We start from the raw sequence: 20666 nt of genomic DNA, 5'->3' as shown, positions 1-20666 counted from the left end.
GATGGGTTCTTTTAATTATTCCGATTTGCTTGTAAATTTGTTTTATTTATTTTTGGTTTTTAGGATGAAAAATATTCTTATTGGGAATGGCAAGATGAAGAGCTTCCTCCTAGAGTTTCAAATCTCATATGCAGTTTAAAGAAGGAAAAGGAAGCTCTAATCCGTGAAAGAAATGTTTTCCAAAGGAAAATTTGATCTTGAGGATATTATGATGCTCGTCGATCATGGACGAATAGAAGCCTTGGAATTGGAAGAAATGTTCTAATGAAGAAAGTGACCGATTTAGAGTACTCAGTTGTGCTTGATGCTAAATTTCGGAAGAAGATGTGGATTTTCATGTGTATGATATTGGGATGTCTTGTTATGTTCTTTGGATCAGTGCGAAATGATATGTAATGTTAGTGTTATTGTGGCTTAATTATTGTCTTTTATTATGTAATGAAGCTTTATGTTTTTATACAAGGATTTAATAGAGTCATTGTCGTTCATTTGTTGTGTCTATGACTGAGTTTATTTGTTATGATAATTAGTTTGGTGTTGTCAAATAGGTGTCTAAGTAAACTAATATGGAGTGGTGAAGTGTTTGAGAAATGACTATTGTAACTAACTCATATATGCCTCTGTACAATTCGAACTAGGTCTAATTTGCCCTCACATATTTTCATGTGGCTTTATGAGTCTTCCGTTAGTAATGGAGGGCATATACGAGCCCATTTGTTGACGGCAAGGGCAGAGTAGAGACCAACTTTTAACGGAGGGCTAGCCTGTCCTATTTCATATAGTAAAAGGGCATTTTAGGCCTTTTCCGTACTTTTAACCTTCTTTCCTTGGAAATTCTAAGCTCCTCCAAAGCTTGGCGCAGCCTCTCTTTGAATATCCCTGCAATATGATGTATAAAGTTTGTTAAAATCCTTACCTATTATTTTGCAAAATATCTATAGTGATCGGATCATTATGAAAAGGAACCAACAAATAGATCCTCCCTTCCAAAGCGAATGGTATGAATTACCTTTTCCACTGGGTTTATGTGTCGTAATAAAAAATTAAAGAAAGACAACTTTAAGTCATGGGGAAAGAATAGATCAACAAAGACTTCAATATAACACTATGCAAATAAGAAAATGGCATATAATTAGCATAACTATAACATATAAAAATCGTTGCACACATCTGAATAACGTTGATTAAATGATACCGACACTGCAGCTTGGAAAATCATCAGAATTTATAGCAAGAAGAAATTAAGAATTAACGTGCCCATCATCTCTAACAGTTATGTTTTTGTTGTTTTGTACAATTCATGGATTGGAATACAAAAAGGTACGTAACTGACTAATTAACATAGCACATTTAACATAATTAAGAGAGTTAAATGAGTGATTTTGATTTTTTATAATATAGTAAAAAAAACGGGGAGAAAATAGAAAATACCAAAAAAAGGAGAAAAAAGATAAATAGGATCCTTGAACAAAGAGAGGTGCCGACTCATCTTGTCTAGTAAAAATAGCACATATAGCCAGCTTTCGGACTGGTCATTCAAAAATAGTCAGCGTTTACGAAGTCAATGAAAATTAGCCACTATTTTGCTGCAACAGAGACCGGTCCAGCATAATATACTGGAGTTTGGTGCACCTGTGTATGAACTCCAGCATATTATGCTGGATCGGTATACTTTGCTGACTCCAGTATATTGTACTGAACAATTATACTTGCTGGAACTCCAGTATATTATGCTGGAGTTCTAGTGTATTTATGCTGGAACTCCATCATATTATGCTGGAGTTCCAGCATACTTATCCTGGAACTCCAGTATAATATGCTGGAGTTCAAGCATACTTATGCTGGAACTCCAGTATAATATACTGGCGTATTTTTCGGGTTTTGAACAATGTTTTCGCTCAGATTTATCTTTACATGAAAAGTGGCTAAATTTCGATTACTTTTAAAATTGGGCTATTTTTGAACGACCAGTTATAAATTTGGTTATTTTTAAATTTATCCCTCTTGTCTATTCCCTCTTATATATATATATATATATAGATTAGTATACCATGCCAGCAACAACACTAACAAGTCTAATATTAAGCACTAATCAAATCATACCAATTACCACAATGACTTATTGCATCTTTCATTACTAAGAACATGCATGTATTATGATCAAAATCTACCTTGACCCCTCTAAATTTAAAAAAAAAAAAATAGCCTACATGCAAATCACATCTATATAAGCTAAAGAATCCACTAATGTCCCTAAATTCTTGTGTATGTATAGAGCTAATTAGTATATTCAGTTCAAAGATATTTTTTTAAAACAAATGTAAATAAAAGTAAATTGTACTTACAATGTTTAGAAGGGAAAAAAAAAGAAGAAAAACAATACTCACATAGTCAATTATAGTGAGAAGAAATATACAAAGGAAGAGGAGTTGGAATAACTTTATAGCATTCAGTTTCAAAAATGATATCATGTATTTTGAGTGAGTAAAAGTTGAAAGATACCCCATTAGGCTAACCCATATTTTATCGAGCAAAAAACATAACTAGGCAATAGCTAAAGAAAATTTGCAAAATTATAGCAACATTAGTTATTTTCATCCACGACACCTAAATATTTACATTTCCTAATAGCTGTCAAATAAATGATCCTAAATGTCAGCTGGACAATAATCAATCCCATAGGAAACTGTTCCTATTTTTTCGCTCAAATTTTTAATCTTCCATAACTGGTACAATCCCTACATTTTTTTTGTCTTCCCTTTTCTAATGCCTTTCTTTCTTATTTTCTTATGCAAAATTCTTCTTTTCATTTCCTTCGTTAGAGTTTAAATTTGGATAATAATATATTATTTTAACATGTTATAATTTTGATTGGTGGTGCTTATATATTTTCGATTTAAATGGTATATGTGATAAGTTATATAATAATGGTATATATAAAGTATTATGATATATATATATATATATATATATATATATATATATATATGTATATATATAAATTCTTCTATATGTGGTATAAAATATATATAAAAATTGTATATGACATATTGATGGAATATTTATATTATAAATTATCACAATATAATATACTTGAAATATATTAAAGGTATATTATGAGTAAAAACAAAATTGTACAGTAAAAAGTTTAAAACTAAAAGAAAAAAATACTAAAATTCCCATTGTGCAACCTCGTTAAAGAGCGGATTATATTTTAGATATTTTTTTTCCAGAATCTTTGATATATTTGGTAAGTGTTATTTATGGAAGAGAAGAAGAAAATTATGGAAGAGAGAGGGAAAATGGATCCCTTAGTTAATGAGTTACCAACGTGAAAGTGCTAAAAAAATAAAAAAAAATGTGCCAGTTTTGGAATAAACAAAGATTGCTATCATTTATCAAAATAGTTTTTAAAAAGAGAGCAACCATGTAAAACTCTCTATTTTATCTACATTTTACCCATGAATACCATATTTCTACGGGTTGAATATCGGTTGAAGCCCAGATTTTACCCAACTTAAATATCACTCATTCATCCCACTAAAATTTGGACGGATTGAGCAGATTTGGGCTCAATTTGCCAGCACTATATCGGTCTTTTAAAAATCCCTCAATTTTAGGTAATTGGTCATCAAAGTTATATAAGTAACTTTTTTGTCTTTTAAAAATCATTTAACTTTTTCTAGTTCACTTAAATAGTCATATTTGTCGGTTTTGTACGTTTTGGTGAGATTTATAGTAACATGGCAAAAATTAACTTTATGAAAAAATGATTTAAATACTAATGTAAAACTTGAACCATTTTAAAATCCAACTCATCCATTTATCTAATGCCTGACTCATCCCACATATATTGGTCGATTTTAATAACTTCACTGTTCTATACACAATTATAGTTAATTTGAAAGTTTTTATACTTTTAAACAATGATTTATGTTATTTAAATTTTCAGTTCCCATCTCCAAATGATGTTATATCAAATTTGAAAGTTAAGATAAATTACTTATGAAAAAATTTGATTTAATATTTTTTAATGTTTGTTTAAACTTAACATTTCCTGTAAAATTTAGAAGTTGTAACTAAACTCTCAAATGCTTTTCAAAGGATATGCGAATTTTATTTTTAAATATTTGCAAGAGTTGATTGCTGTAAATTTGATGTAACATAATTTTTGAGATGAGATATGAGAAATTCAATAATATAAATCATGTTCAAAAGTACAAAAACTTTCGTTTACATCAATTGCATAAAGAACAAAGAAGATGTTAATGCTGATCCATATATGTAGAACACATCAGGTATTTTAAAATAGTCCATGTTTTAAATTAATATTTTAATAATTTTTTCTTAAAATTAATTTTTTTTTCATGTTACTAACACTTAGCAGAAAGTACTAATAGCCTGTTTGACCAAGTTGAAAAAATCAACTTATTTTCAGAAGTGTTTTTCGAAAAAAGTACTTTTGGAGAAAAGATTTGTGTTTGACTAATCAATTTAAAAAGTACTTTTAAACAACAATTTGTGTTTGGGCAAACTTTTCAAAAAGTGCTTTTAAATGTCAAATTATGAATAAGGACTTAGGAGAGATTTTCTTAAGAGTTAATATTATATAAATAGATAATAATAATTATTATTATTTATTATTAAATAAAATAATAAAGTTTTTCATTTTATTTAAGTAAAAAGTAAAAATAAAATTGAACAGTACTTTATTCTTTCAAGATGATTTAAATATATCAAAAAACAATTCAATAAATATGAAAGTTCATCCCAAAAGTCATTATATATTACTTAATAGTTTACTTTAAAATAATTAAAGGTTATTTTGGTATATATAATATTTTGCTAAGGGTAATTTTGGTAGGAAGAAGATTCAAAACTACTTTTGCTTCTAGCCAAAAGTATTTTTTCCCCTACAAAAGTTTGGCCAAACACCTCTAGTTGGGGGGGGGGAGTACTTTTTTTGAGAAAAAAAAAATGCTTTTGGGCTTGGGAGAAGCTTGGCCAAAAAAGTTATGAATCCGACAAGAATGAACTTTTAAGTAAATTAGGTAAAATTGAGTGATTTTTAAAAGACAAAAGAAAGTTATATGACTTTGATGGTCAATTACCCAAAATTAACTAATTTTGAAAGACAAAAAACAGTTGGGAAATTTTCGTTCCTATACCATATAAGAAACTATATTACCAAATATGCTCATAGTTTGCATATTACCCTTCATGATAATAGTACTTCTACATAATATAGACAATGCATTAAATAAAGAATCATTGTAGCTGTAATCTTCCTTATTTAGGTGCGCTAAAATTGGGGGATTAAATATTCTTCCAGATCTTCCGCAACGCAAATCATGCACATTAATCTTCTTCGTCAGTTTCGTTTCAAATTTAGCGTCTCTGCTTTTTCGATACATTGTGTTTCAAACTTTTTTCTGATTTCACAAATCAAAAACAACTAAATCTTCTACAATTCTTCTACATCAAACACAATTATGTCCAAATTTCAGTAATACAAAGTAAAGGAAAAGAGAGCAATAATTCCACCATTGACACCCACTAAAAAGCTTTGAATTCAAATTTGGGTTTTCAAAAATCATTATTTGTTTGGATTGAGTGTTGTTGCAAATAATTAGGAATATGGTTTGGAGTTTATATCTCAATTTTGAGGGATTTTGGTGAAGATTAGACTTGGTTTTGGCTGAATTTCGGATTGAAACTCGAAGAAGAAGAAGAAGAAGAAGAAGAAGAAGAAGAAGAAGAAGAAGAAGAAGAAGAAGAAGAAGAAGAAGAAGAAGAAGAAGAGAAGAAGAAGAAGAAGAAGAAGAAGAAGAAGAAGAAGAAGAGAAGCCATGACATACATTATATTGCAGAAACTGTAGAAAAAATGTAGAAAAATTGTATTCTGTTGTTTATTTATTTTTCTTTTATTCATTTAACTATTGTATGAAAGTTAAACAATATTGTATAAAAATTATATTTAAGTGGTATTATATTGTAGTTGTATATCTTAGTAGAAATAATGTACGAAAATTGTAGATAATTTGTAGATAAGCTGTATAATATATAAGTAGTTGTATGAAAATTATTTTTACTATGTATAAATCAGATACAAAATATACAAAAGACATATTGTATAAAATTTGTATGTAAGTTTTATGTTATTGTAGTTGTATTTCACTGGGTAGAAATAATGTGTGAAAGTTGTAGATAAGTTGTATTCCTCTATAACGGGAGATGTTGGCATATCAAGTGACTTGAGTGTTGCAGACGAACATGCATGAAAATAAAGATAAATTCTGTTATGAACAGTTTGTAGAAATTTTGTAGATAATTTGTAGAAACATTAAAATTCTGTATTTTCATATTAATTTTTCAAATGATACGCAATTTTATTGTAGAATAAATGTACAAAATAAGTCATTGTGAGTCTTATTTGACTCATTTCTCACATTCAACCTATTCTACAAATTCACGTTTCTTTAAATACAATACAACCATACTTTCTTGAATTTAAAGGTATAACAATATATATATAACTTAAAAAACATCTTCTCTTCTGCACAAGTTAGCTCCAAAACAGACGAAGTGGAATAACAACCTCCCATCAAAACTTTTAACACAAAAAACACAAAGCTCAAATTTTATGTTATTGTAGTTATATTTAACTGGGTGGAAATAATGTGTGAAAGTTGTAGAAAATTATAGATAATTTGTATTCCTCTATAACGGGAGATGTTGGCATATCAAGTAACTTTAGTGTTGCAGACGAACATGCATGAAAATAAAGATAAATTCTGTTATGAACAATTTGTAAAAATTTTATAGATAATTTGTAGAAACATTGAAATTCTGTATTTTCATATTAATTTTTCAAATGATATGCAGTTTTATTGTAGAATAAATATAGAAAACAAGCCATTGCGAATCTTATTTGACTCATTACTCACATTCAACCTATTTTACAAATTCACGCCTCTTTAAATACAATACAACCATACTTTATTGAATTTAAAGGTATAGCAATATATATAACTTAAAAAAATATCTTCTCCTCTGCACAAGTTAGCTCCAAAACAGACGAAGTGGAATAACAAGCTCCCATCAAAACTTTTAACACAAAAACTCAAAAATAAATAAACAACAGTCTGCAATTTTTCTACAATTTTTCTACAATTGCTGCAATATAATGTATGTCATGTCTTCTTCTTCTTCTTCTTCTTCGAGTTTCAATCTGAAATTCAGCCAAAACCAAGTCTAATATTCACCAAAACCCCTCAAAATTGAGATATAAACTCCAAACCATATTCCCAATTATTTATAACAACACTCATTCCAAACAAATAATGATTCTTGAAAACCCAAATTTGAATTCAAAGCTTCAAAGCTTTTTAATGGCTGTCAATGGTGGAAGTGTTGCTCTCTTTTCCTTTCCTCTTATATTACTGAAGGAACCCAAAATCATAACCATCAAATCGACCAGGCTTGTGCTCATCTTCCTCGGGCACAAAAATATTGGGACAAGATTGCAGAGATGCCGACAGTGCCTTCGCTATGGAAGAAATAATGGGATTTTGATACAGAAATCATGAGTGTGGGAGGGAAACGTGGGTGAAGGTGTGAGAATTGGAGAGAAAAACGTGGGGGAGAGTGGTATTAGAAGGAATATACGGTACCATTAAATTAGGAGTGTAATTAATACCCTTAAAAATCACTAATGGTATATAAATGGTAATTAGGTATACAAAATGTAATTATATCAAACATTAAACATTGAGGGTAATATAATTTCTTATATGGCATAGGAATGTAAAAATTCCAAAAACTTTTACGACTTTAATGACCAAATTTCCAAGGTTGAGTGACCATCCGAGTCATCAACCCTTTAGAGTTTACTGGCTTAACTAATTCAAATTTCGGCCCACTAGAGTCGCTACGGATTACAACGTTCTTCCTAGAAAAAAATCTTTATTTTTAAGGCTCGAATATAAAATCATTTGATAAAAGATGAAGAGATGTCAACTATCCCGCTCTACACCCTTCGCTGGTGCTGTCAAATTCTATTATAGAGTAACATATTCATCTTTGCATTCTGTCTTTGTTTTTGTTGAAATAGTAGTCAATTTGGTCGGCTACAACTTTGATGACACCAAATTTCAAGGGCGGCTCAATATTGTTGGTGGCCTAAAGCAAAATTTTGATGAGAGGCCTTAATTTTTTATTTGATTAAAGTGTATTTTCCTAATTTTTTAGATGCAAAATCATTAATAATTTTCTTAAAATCGAGTTATTCTAATAATTCATTTCAACTAATAATACTGCTAATCTGATCTATTTTAGATCCTCGTGAGACATTATTGATCTTATACAAAATTTTGTCAATTTTAATTTGAAAAAAAAAAATCTTTCCCCAGTTGCAATTGTTATAGTAACACTTTATTCTATAAGGAATATAGGCATTAGAAAAAAAATGAAGTCTTGTTATCTTATTAAGTATATCGATTAGAGTCTTATCTTCTACTTGTAATATTTCCTTTCACGCTATATAATTTGAAAAATAAGCCTAAATTATCATATCAGAGTGGCTATTATGTTCTAATCAAGGCTAAGTCAATATTTGTTAGATTTTATCATCCAATCTCAATTTTTACCCACTAAATAAAAAATTAAAGATATTCTTATACGCTTCAAATTATTCAAACTCAAGGGTCAATATCAGTAATAAATTGAAATTTTCTTTTCCTTTTGGTATTTTTTTTACTTTTTAACTTTAATTTTGTATATAAAAAATTAATTCATAAAATTACTACTAATGAAAGATGGAGCCCCCAAAACTTGGGGGCCTAAAGCCGGGGGAAGTGCACGGTTAGCCACTAATAACACATGTATTTACTTTTAAGCCACCGTTTAAAATGTCTTTAGTCTTTAGCCACTGCTTTAATAAACTTTAACTTCCCGGACGAAAATACCCTTCTGCTCATGTCCTTAACTTTTGTACATAACTTCAGGACTACATGTCCTTAACTTTTGAACTTGGAACTCTAAGTTCAGGACTTTAGGACCATATGTCCTTAACTTTTGAACTTGTAACTCTAAGTTTAGGACTTCAGGACTACATATCCTTAACTTTTGAACTTGGAACTCAAACTTCAGGACCAAGCGTCCTTAACTTTTGAACTTGTAAGTCAAAGTTAAGGACCTATTATCCTTAACTTTTGAACTTGCAACTGTAAGTTAATGACTGCTTGTCCTTAACTTTTGAACGTGTAACTGTAAGTTAAGGACTGTCTGTCCTTAACTTTTGAACTTGTAACTATAAGTTAAGGACTGCTTGTCCTTAACTTTAGAACTTGTAACTGTAAGTTAATGACTGCATATCCTTAACTTTTGAACTAGTGTCCTTAACTATTGAACTTAACTTTTGAACTTGAACTAGTGTCATTATTTTCCTAATTGCTTTTGATATCATTGATACTAATGAATGTTGCATGAAGATCTCGTCTAAAGTTTCTTCTGCTCTCTCTCTCCCTCTTTATTTTTCACTGCTTATTTTACTTGGTGCCATGGACTTTGAATTACACAGGCACTGGAGTTGGAAAATCGGAAAATGTGTAAGATAACAATGATGAAGAGCTTCTAGCAACATTAGAGAAATGGAAGTCTAAGACATATGCTTTGACTGTCCCTCTAAGAGTTGTTTCTCTTAGTAACTCATTTCCTACAGTGTGGCTCAAGGTCTACTAACTCTGCTTCATATCTCACTTTCTTACTTCAGGATACGATCAATTCAGACCTTGTATAGTGTAAAAGTTGTCTTAATAAGTTGCAAGTAGATATTTGTATACATAGGATCAGAGAGAAAAGAGATAAAAGAAAGGGTAACACAGTCTTTTCATATTAATTTTAATAGATTAGTGGCTACTATTGCTAAGCATTAAAAATACTGGATAAAAAGTAAATACCAGTGTAGATAATAAATTTGGTTCGAGAAAATAAAATCAAGACCGAAAATATCGCAACAATCGTAGCATTTAATTTTGAATATTTGAGTGTACAATCTCTATGAATCCTCCGATTCTTCTTTTCAATGGTAAATAAATTCAAGGGCCTTTGAACTTGATCTTGAATCTATGTTTGTTGCCACGAACAATGATCTTGTTCTTGAGCTTGAGCTTGATTGCTTGGACTTGAACTTGATTTAGTCTTCGTTCTTGAGCTTGAACTTGATTTGTTCTTTGTTCTTGAGCTTGAACTTGATTTGTTCTTCGTTCTTGAGCTTGAACTTAATTTATCCTTCGTTCTTGAGCTTGAACTTGATTTGTTCTTCGTTCTTGAGCTTGAACTTGATTTCTTGAAATTGAACTTGAAGTTTGAAACTTGTGGAGGATTTTGCAGCGTTTGATCCACGAGCTCTTTCTTGCTTATTGTTATAACTTCTGGTGTCTTTTCTGAGTTATGAAGACCTCTATTTATAGTTGTGGAAGGGAGGAGTTATGATAAGAACAAACTCTTTCCGACCAATCAAATTGAAGCATGACATGGCTCCATTTGATTGGCCAGAACATGTCACTTGCACACGTGGCGCGATTTCATTGGCCTTTTAGTGTGACTGGACATGCCTTGGCATTTTGACACGTGGCATGGTCCTATTGGCTCTTCCGCTTGACTTGGCGCGCCACATCATTTGACACGTGGCACGGAACTGGGCCTCTAGGAAGATGACAATTTGGGCTTAATGAAGTAGGCTCATCACTTTAGCCCAATTAAATGGGCTAGCCCAATGAATTAAGACTTATTTATTTAATCCATTTATATTGAACTTATATAATTAATTCAATATATTAGCCCATAACATATATTCGGACCAATGTATCTTGAATTTAAAATATAGTCCAAATTATTTTACGGATTTAATTTTAATAAAATTTATATGCCCACAAATGTCCCCTACTTCAAGACTTGACGGGTTTAAGCGTATTCAACTCCAAAAGACGAGGCTTGAAGTATTAGAAAAATATTTATTTTAGTATGAATACTCCCGAAAACATATTCAAGTAATGTAAAATATATTTGTATTTCACAATACATATTAATCACGTGGACTAGTGTAAGCACGTAGGCCAAGCTTCTTTTATTTGATTTGGAACTTTTCCTCACATTAGTACCTTATACCAAACATTTGTTCTCATGGAAAAGTAACACAGAGGAACCCACATACACATAGCATACAAACATCGTATTTGCATATTCCATATGACTAGAAAATAGGAAATCATGAGCTTCAGTTAACTTGAACTTTGTCGTATATTAGTTTCTGATTCCCACTTGAACTCGAAGAAGCTAAGTAGTCATAAGATTAGAGCCAACTAGGTAATTCCGTGAAATTACACCGCCGCCTTAGCAGTCCAAATTCTTTTCGGGAACTGATTCCGTGATTCCCACATCGTCAATATGCTAAAGTAAATCATCTATGAAGATCTATATAAAGACATATGCCTGTATTTATTGAGCATCAATTAGAAGAATCTGCAAGCCACTTGAGTCTATTTTTTGTGGACTCGGAAGCATTAATGCGAAGGTAATTTTTTCTACTTTTCCTGTGCTTTTCTTGTTTTGTTGTCTTTTTTTTTTGTATGTCAAACGAGAAAGATATGTTCTTATTCAACAAGATGATCTACATATGAAGAAGGCGTTCTTAGGGTGTGAGGGGATGGATACTCATCCCTGCCCAAATATCGGAGAGATTACTCTCAAAACGGCCCGACTATCGGAGAGATTACTCTTAATGTGGCCTGACTATCGGAGAGATTACTCTCAATGTGGCTCGACTATCGGCGATGCCAACTTAAGGTGCAAAGGGACTCATATGTCCACCTTGAGATTGGAAAGTTATAGTTCCTTTCAAGGACAAACTCGCGAAGAGGCCAACTTAAGGTGCAAAGGGACTTATATGTCCACCTTAAGATTGTAAGACTTATATGTCCACAGAATGTGGCTTGACTATCAAAGAGATTACTCTCAAAATGTCCATAGAATGTGGCTTGACTATTGGAGAGATTACTCTCAAAATGTCCACAGAATGTGGCTTGACTATTGGAGAGATTACTTTCAAAACGGCCCGACTATCGGAGAAATTACTCTCATTGTGGCCTGACTATCGGAGAGATTACTCTCAATGTGGCTCGACTATCGGCGAGGCCAACTTAAGATGCAAAGGGACTTATATGTCCACCTTAAGATTGGAAAGTTATAAAGCTTCAACTTGAAGACGACATCGACTTGAACACTTGGAAAACTTTGAAGATTTGGCGGACTTTGTAGATTTCAACTCGAAGATTCGGAGGGCTTAAACAATTCAACTTTAAGACCGACGAATTTGAAGACTTAAACTTGAAGACCGACGAACTTGAAGACTTCAACTTTGAGACTTGAAGGGCCTAAATATTTCAACTTGAAGATCAGCGAATTTGAAGACTTCAACTTGAAGACTGACGGACTTGAGGACTTCAACTTTTGAGACTTGGAGGGCCTAAATATTTCAACTTGAAGATCAACATATTTGAAGACTTAAACTTGAAGACCGACAGACTTGAAGAATTCAGCTTTGTTGATTTCAAGAAAACTAGACTTCCAGATTTAGAACATATCCAAAATTCTCAATCAAACAACTTCAGAATCGTCCCAGATAATATTTTGAAATCAACTTTATATTGCACCACGCCATCAATTCCAGGTTTGCGCAGTCTCACAAAAATTCATATCTTGGTATGGAAGCCTCGGGATCGGAAGATATCTTACTTGCCATCAATTGAAATTTAAGAGCCATATTCTCACAAATATCTTGAGTTCAAGTCTCACTGAATTTGAAACGTTGTACCAAGCAATCCTTTTCTTATACTTGTGCTTCCTTTTGATGTCTCTCTTCTCTTCCCTTTTTTTAAGGCAGAGGGCGGACTTGGAGACCAACAAATTTGAAGGTTTGGCAAACCTGAAGACATAGAGAATCCCTGGACTTCAATGCAAATACTTGACATCCTCCTAAAATCGGCCCATCGAAGATATCAATTTACCATGGAGGGTTGCCCCCTTTAAATCAAATGAGGTCAAAGTTCAGTAGGAGGATGGCATTTCAGCTTGATCTTACATTCCTTCATACTTCATTCGAACAACAATTGGGGCAATATGTATCTTTGAACTTATGCGACTGAACTTAGAATGAAACTTTAAGCTGCCTACGTACCTCGGTGAAGAGGATCAAGTCATACCGTAGTTCAGACTGGGTAATGTTTTTTTTACGTCCTAAATTTTGCCTAGGCCGCCTCTTTTGAGATTTTCAACCTAGTGGACATTTTTGTTGGGCCGTACACAGTTTATACTCTTGCGGTCCAGGAGTGTGGCAACATACAGTTTAGGCTCATGCGTCAAGGAGCATCATGACTTGCAGTTTAGGCTCGTACGTCGAGGAGCGTTGCAACTTCAAGGATAATACTTCTTCAAAAACTTGCCATTGATAGGGTCGATTCTCATACCATCTGCATCAACCAGTTTGTAAGCCCCACTTGAGTAAGCTTCTTGTACGATATATGACCCATTCCATTTTGAAGTGAACATCCCTACAGGTTTATGGGAAGTAATTATGGGTCTTCATACGGCAAGGACTTGATCTCCTACTTGAAAGGATCTCGGGCAAACTCTTTTATTGAAGGCGCGAGATAATCGAGCTTGATAACATTCAAGACTCTGTTGAGCTTCCAATCTCTTTTCATAAAGAGCTTCCAACTCTTCTAATCGAAGTCGAGCATTTTCTTCATCAGTGATCCCTTTTTGAATAGCCAGTCGCAATGAAGGTATTTGACGCTCAAGTGGCAAGACGGCTTCGACTCCATAAACGAGTGAATAAGGAGTCCTCTGTGTTGGCGTGCGGTGAGTCGTCCTATATGCCCATAGAGCTTCTTCCATACGGTCATTCCAATCTCATTTGGATTTGGAGACAACTTTCTTTAACAAGTTGCATAGAGTCTTGTTGAATGCCTCAGCTAGACTATTGGCGGCAGCATTGTACATCGAAGAGTTACGTTGCTTGAAGCCAAAGAGATCACAAATCTTGTTCATCAACCTATTATCGAATGACTTTCCATTATCCGTTATTATGTAACGAGGAATGCCAAAGTGATAAATAATGTTTACTCGGATGAAACTTGCAACATTTTCCTTCTTTACTTCTTTAAGAGCAACAGCTTCAGCCCATTTTGAGAAGTAGTCAGTTGCAGCCAAGATGTATAGGTGCCCACCAGAGGACTTTGGCAGTGGTCTAACAACATCCAATTCCCAAGCGTCAAATGGCCAGGATGCAACAGTTGGGTGCAACACTTCTGGAGGTTGATAAATAAAATTCGCATAGAATTGACAAGCCTTGCATCTTTGAGCGTAGTCCAAGCAATCTTTTACCATCGTTGGACAATAATATCCCATCCTTTTTATATGGAAGTGAAGCTTTGGTCTGGACTGGTGTGACCCACATACCCCAGAATGTGCCTCTTGCAAAGCTTGGAGAGCTTCTTCTTCTCATAGGCATCGTAAGAGTACTCCCTTGAACGACCTTCTATATAGAGTATCCTTGTAGTAAAGGAAGCGAGGTGCACAACGATGGATTTCAGTCCTTCTCCTCGGATTTTCTGGAAGTATCCCATAGCATAAGTAGTCGATAATGGGTTGTCACCATTCTTCTTTCTCAACTTCAGAAACAGTAACAAGATGCTTGAGTTCGTCTTCTTCACCTTCAGCCTCATTTGGCGGCGGTACTACCCATTTTTGGCAGGCAGTAACTTGTGCTTGTTTAGGCAGGGCTAATGATGAAGCTAGAGCAGCTAAAGCATCAGCCTTCTTATTTTCTTTCCTTGGCACATGCTGAATAGTCACATCACCGAGCCACCCCATCAACTTTTATGGGCATAGTTCAGGCTTCTTAACCTCGTAACTACCCAAAAGATGATTGACCACTAACTGGGAGTCACCAAAGACTTGCAATTGCAATTGCTTTATATCAACGACCATTTCCAGCCCAAGTATTAATGCTTGATACTCAGCAACATTGTTGGAACAAAGTTGTGTCAAGGTGAAGGAGTAGGGAAAGACTTCACCTTGGGGAGTGACAAATACTACGCCAGCCCCGGCTCCCCCACGATGTGCAACACCATCAAAGTACATCTTCCATGGAGGTTGAACTTCAACGACCATTGCGTCCTCATCAGGTAGTTCATCAGTTAGCTCCCAGTCATCAGGTATCGGATGATCTGCCAAGAAGTCTGCCAATGCTTGTCCTTAAACAACCTTCTGAGGGATGTACAAAATCTCGAATTGTTGAAATTGGAGGTACTATCTCGCTAGTCGATCACTAAGAACAGGTTTTGACATCACGAACTTGATGGGATTTGCTTTAGAAACAAGACGGACAACATGAACCTGAAAGTAGTGCTTCAACTTTTGAATTGAGAAGACTAGCGCCAAATACAACTTTTCAATTGGCGAATAATTCAACTCGTTAGGTGTCATAAACCTGTTCAAGTAGTAAAGAGAGTTTTCTTTCCCCTCACTATTTTTTTGGGCCAAGAGTTCTCCAACAGACCTTTCCTGCGCCGCAATGTATAGTATCAATGGCTTTCCAGGTATAGGTGCTGCTAAAACTGGAGGCTTCATCAAGTAGGTTTTGATACTTTCGAAGGCATTGCTACAAGCTTGGTCCCACTTGAAAGGAATGCCTTTCTTCATGAGGCGACTAAATGGTTGGCACCTCCCAGCCAGGTTTGATATGAATCTTCTAAGGTATGCTAGCTTTCCTTGCAGACTTTTCAATTCATGGATATCTCAAGGCTCATGCATTTTCAAAATGGCATCCACTTTGGCTTGATCAATTTCGATCCCTCGATGTCGGACAATGAAACCAAGGAACTTTCCAGAAGTAACTCTAAAGCACATTTCAACGGATTCATCCTAAGTTGGTACCTCCGGAGTAATTAAAATACCATCCTCAAGTCTTTCATGTGGTCGCCCTTCTCTCTTGATTTCACCACCAAGTCGTCAACATAGCATTCGACATTCTTGTGGAGAAGATCGTCGAAAATATTCTGCATAGCCCTTTGGTAAGTAGCACCAGCATTCTTCAAGCCAAAATGCATTACCTTGTAGCAATAAATACCCTTGGGGGTGCGAAATAAAGTAAGATCTTTATCTTTTGGTGCCATGCGAATTTGGTTATAGCCCGACGAACCGTCTATGAAAGACATTGCCTCGTAACCAGTAGTAGCATCGATCATCAGCTCTGGAATAGGAAGCGGGAATTCATCTTTGGGACATGCATTATTGAGGTCCCTGAAGTCAACGCATACTCGAATCTGGCCATTCTTCTTCCTTACAAGGACAATACTTGAAACCCATGTTGGGTATTTAACTTCCTGAATAAATCCAGCTTCAATGAGTTTGTTAACTTCAGTTTCAATCAGGGGAACCAAGTCCGGCCTAAAATGCCTTTGAGCTTGTTTAACAGGGTGAGCACCATATTTGACTGCAAGGTGATGGATTCTACTTTCGGGTCCAATCCAGGCATCTCTTTGTAACTCCAATCAAAGACATCCCTGAACTCTTTGAGTAACTAAATATAAGTTCTCTCTTAATTAGCTTCTAGTAAAGCACTTAGGTAGGTGGGTCTTGGTTCTTCATCGGTGCCAAGATTAACTTCTTTTAAGGCATCAACTGTCGTCTTCACTCCTTCTTCAAGTTCAGGTGGAGCATATTTTGCATCTTCATCTTTTTGAGGGTCCCCCATCATTGAAGGATATATGATAACACGACGAAACATCCTCCAATTCCGCATTATCTTCCATTGAAGATGGAATGCCATTCTCGACTTGTACAGTAACATGATACGAAGAACCCACACTTTCTTCGTCTACATCACGTTTCTTAGTATAGACCACAATATATGGCTTTACCTTCAGTACTTCTTTACATGAAACCACAAGCTTTGTTTGTCGCCTTATTCTAGAAGGAACCAAACTTTGGAAATCCTTAGAGATCTCCTGGATTTTGGGTGAAGCAGGTGTTCTTATGCTTTAAAAGTTTCTCCGGAACTTGTTCCCCTTCTTTAGTGGACCCAATCTTTCAAACACAAAGGTCCTCACAGGTGATTTTCCAAGTCGATCAAAGATAGAAGGCTTGTTAGAAGTGGATGATTCATCTTCTATAGTGATATAATTGCCGCTCACCCTTCTTATTGAGATGCGCACTGATGGTGGTTGCTTGTATCCCAAACCTTCACATGGTTGCCTCGTTGCAGCTTCTGATGGGAGCTTCCCTAACTTTGATGGCTCAATGGGATTGTATCCAGCTTTTGCAAATAGATTGTAAGCGTTAGGGTCAAAACCTTCATCTGTTCGCTTTGTAGGGAGTGCCATATTCTGCAAACGATTTTGGGCTACAAACCCTGAAAGCGGCATTAAGGACGACTTTACTGCCTCAATTCGTTTAACCGGAAGAGTTAACTCCTTTAGCATGTTAGCTTGGCAATTAGATGGTTCACCTTCGTCTTTCTTCCTTTTAGGGACATATTGGAGCGCCGGACTTACTTTCTTGCCATAAAACGTAATATTCCCTCTATGAGATTTATTCGCATTGAGTTGTACCTCCTTACTAACAGCTTTGGCTTCACCAGTAGTCACCTCTTCTCTTTTAGTTGAGGGCTCTTTATTCTTGCTTTTCATGCCATCATCAGCTTTCAGCTCCTTCACAACGCGGTTCTTCAAGTAGAACTTTGCATCGGAGAAGTGTGACTCAGCCTTGGTGAATGGCTCATCATCAGCAACTACTGTCTTCTCGACTTCACCCTAGTAGTATTTTAAACATTGATGGTAGGTAGATGGAACTCCTTTATTCTCATGTATCCAAGGCCTCCCAAGCAAAACATTGTATGAAGTATTCGCATCGATCACATGCAACCATGCACTTGATTGCATATCTTCAATAGTGATTCCCAGTCTGATCGCGCCTATGGCTCTTTGCCCTCCTTGGTTGAATCCTTGGATCATCACACGACTTCCTGAGAGTTCGTTCATAGGAATACCAAGTTCTTTCACTGTGTGGATTGGCAAAATATTCACTGAGGATCCTTCATCAACCAAAATCGATTTACCCTTTCATCGCGCATATAGCCAACTAGCTACAATGGGCGGTTATGAGGAGTGTCACCTAGCAAAAGATCGTCATTTGTGAACGTGACCTTTTCCTCACAAGCATTAACTTCTTGAGGAGTGGACTCGATGGGCTTTTCCGAAGATGGTGCCAACGGTAGGTCATCACTCTTTTCTTCCCCTTTGTCAGCATGGCAACAAAAGGCGTCAGTGCCCTCAAGGGAAATCTTCGTGCGGAACCAACTTGGTAAAAACTCCTCCAAGGTCACTGGATTTCGCGGCTTTTGAGGATGGTGCATCTCCACTTTTGCTTTCTTCAAATGCCTAACTGGATTCTTTTTCGTTGGTCTTTTTATCATCATCTTCCTTGTTGGTTGTTCTATTGATCCTTTTCATGGGCTCCTTTTGTGGTACCTATGACGAGTCACCAATGTCCAACCTTTATCATCATCGGGTTGATTGACTTCAGCTTTGTTTCTCTCCAGTAATCCTTCATCTTTGCTTTCTTTAAAACCGTATAATTCATCCGAACTGAATGAGCCAAAGGTGATAGAGACTTGGTTTGCGCTTGCTTTCTCATCTTCAAACATGATCTTCTTTTCGCGATCCAAGTCCATGACTTTGTCCTTGAAAACAAGGCACTTATCCAGAGGGTGGCTTACAAGTTGGTGATATTTGCAGTAATTTGGGTCATTTGTTTCCCCAGCTTCATTTGGTCACTTCATCTCCGGAAGCTCAATAAGATTTAACTCGAGGAGTTCTTCGAAAATGGCTGGCACATAAAAATCCAGAAATAAGTACTCCTTCTCTTGCATTTCTTTTAGAGTCAACTTTCCACTTGGCTTATCTTGAAAAGAAGTGGATTTCATACTCTGCTTCTTGCTCACCTTCATCGTGAACTTCACAGGTGACGAGTTGATATTCATAGCTTCTTTGCTTTCAGACTTGGGTACAAACTTGCCCCACTTCCTAACTTTTTGCTTGTCATTCCCTTTGCGAGGTTCATAGATGGGCAGCCTTTCATTTCCAGCGGAGGCCATGCTCAATTCCATGTCATGGGCACGAGTTGCAAGTTCTTCAAATGTGCCAGGCTTGATACCTTGCAAGATATAGCGCAATCCCCAATGCATGCCTTGGATGCACACCTCTATGCTTGAAGCTTCACTAAGCCTGTGTTTGCAGTTGAGGCTTGCATTCCTCCAACGATTGATAAAGTCGATAACTGGTTTCCCCTTTCGTTGATGAGTATTTGTAAGTTCTATCATACTCACAGTACGTCTCATACTATAGAAGTGATTGAGGAACTCTTGCTCTAGTTGATCCCAGCTATCGATAGATCCAACCTCGAGGTCCGTGTACCATTCAAAAGCATTTCCTTTTAGCGAGCGGACAAACTGCTTGATGAGGTAATCTCCATAAGTCCCAGCATTGTTGCATGTCTCCACGAAGTGCACAACATGTTGCTTTGGGTTACCTTTACCGTCAAACTGTTGAAACTTTGGAGGTTGATAACCAGCAGGCATCTTCAACATATCGACCCTTGCAGTGTACGGTTTTGCATATGTAAGGGAGGATTTGGCAGCAACTTCATATTTGTTCTTAATGGTTCCTTCGATGAACTCCTTCACTTGATCGATTGGAATCATCCCTTCAGATGAGACAGGGATAGCCTTAGTGGATGCTGCTTGTCTTGGGAGAGAGTCACTCTCTAAAACCTCTGGGAGCTTGCCGGGTGCATGGGTGGATTCTTCTTCCATCAAGATTCCCACCCTGTCTGTTAGCTTGTCAATTCTAGCCTCTTGATTTTGCATGCATTTGGTCAAGCCAGCGATTGCTTCCGTCAAGTTTGCCAACTGCTCCTCCATAGATGAAGTGTTTGTCACCATGGCTTGCATGATTGTCGTGGACAACAGAGAGTAGCATGGATTTTCACACAGATTGATCCTTGATTGGCTTACGCTATGTGGTGTAAGTGGGGAGAATCCATCACTTGAAGCATCATCATCTTCCTTCATAGCAGAGTGCTTGGATCCAGAGAGGTCAAGCAAAGCAAGAGTTTTCTTGATCTTTTCAGCAACATCGCTTCCTCCTTCAGATGCGTTTGTGGAAGATCTTGCTCCTTTTGAGGATGAAGATCCGAAAATAGGGGTTGATGCAGACGACACTTGGGGTGCTTTTTGTCCTAGAGAGCTTGCTTTGCTCCTCGTAACTGGTCCGAATCTTCCAAAGGTAACATCGAGGGTGTTTTCCACATCAGCACATAACCTGGAGTTAGCAGCCTTGGCGGAAGTTGAATCGGAGTTGATTTTCTTTAAAGCCATTTCAATGTTCTTGAACTTTGGTGATTGAAAAGTTGAGATGAGAGGTAGAGATTGTCCCACTGGGCGTGCCAGAATTTGTAGATAATAAATTTGGTTTGAGAAAATAAAATCAAGACAAAAAATATCGCAACAATCGTAGTATTTAATTTTGAATATTTGAGTGTAC

The sequence above is a fragment of the Nicotiana sylvestris genome, chromosome 2 (genome assembly GCF_000393655.2).
Source record: "Nicotiana sylvestris chromosome 2, ASM39365v2, whole genome shotgun sequence".
Classification (NCBI taxonomy): domain Eukaryota; kingdom Viridiplantae; phylum Streptophyta; class Magnoliopsida; order Solanales; family Solanaceae; genus Nicotiana; species Nicotiana sylvestris.
Note: the sequence above shows the minus strand (reverse complement) of the source record.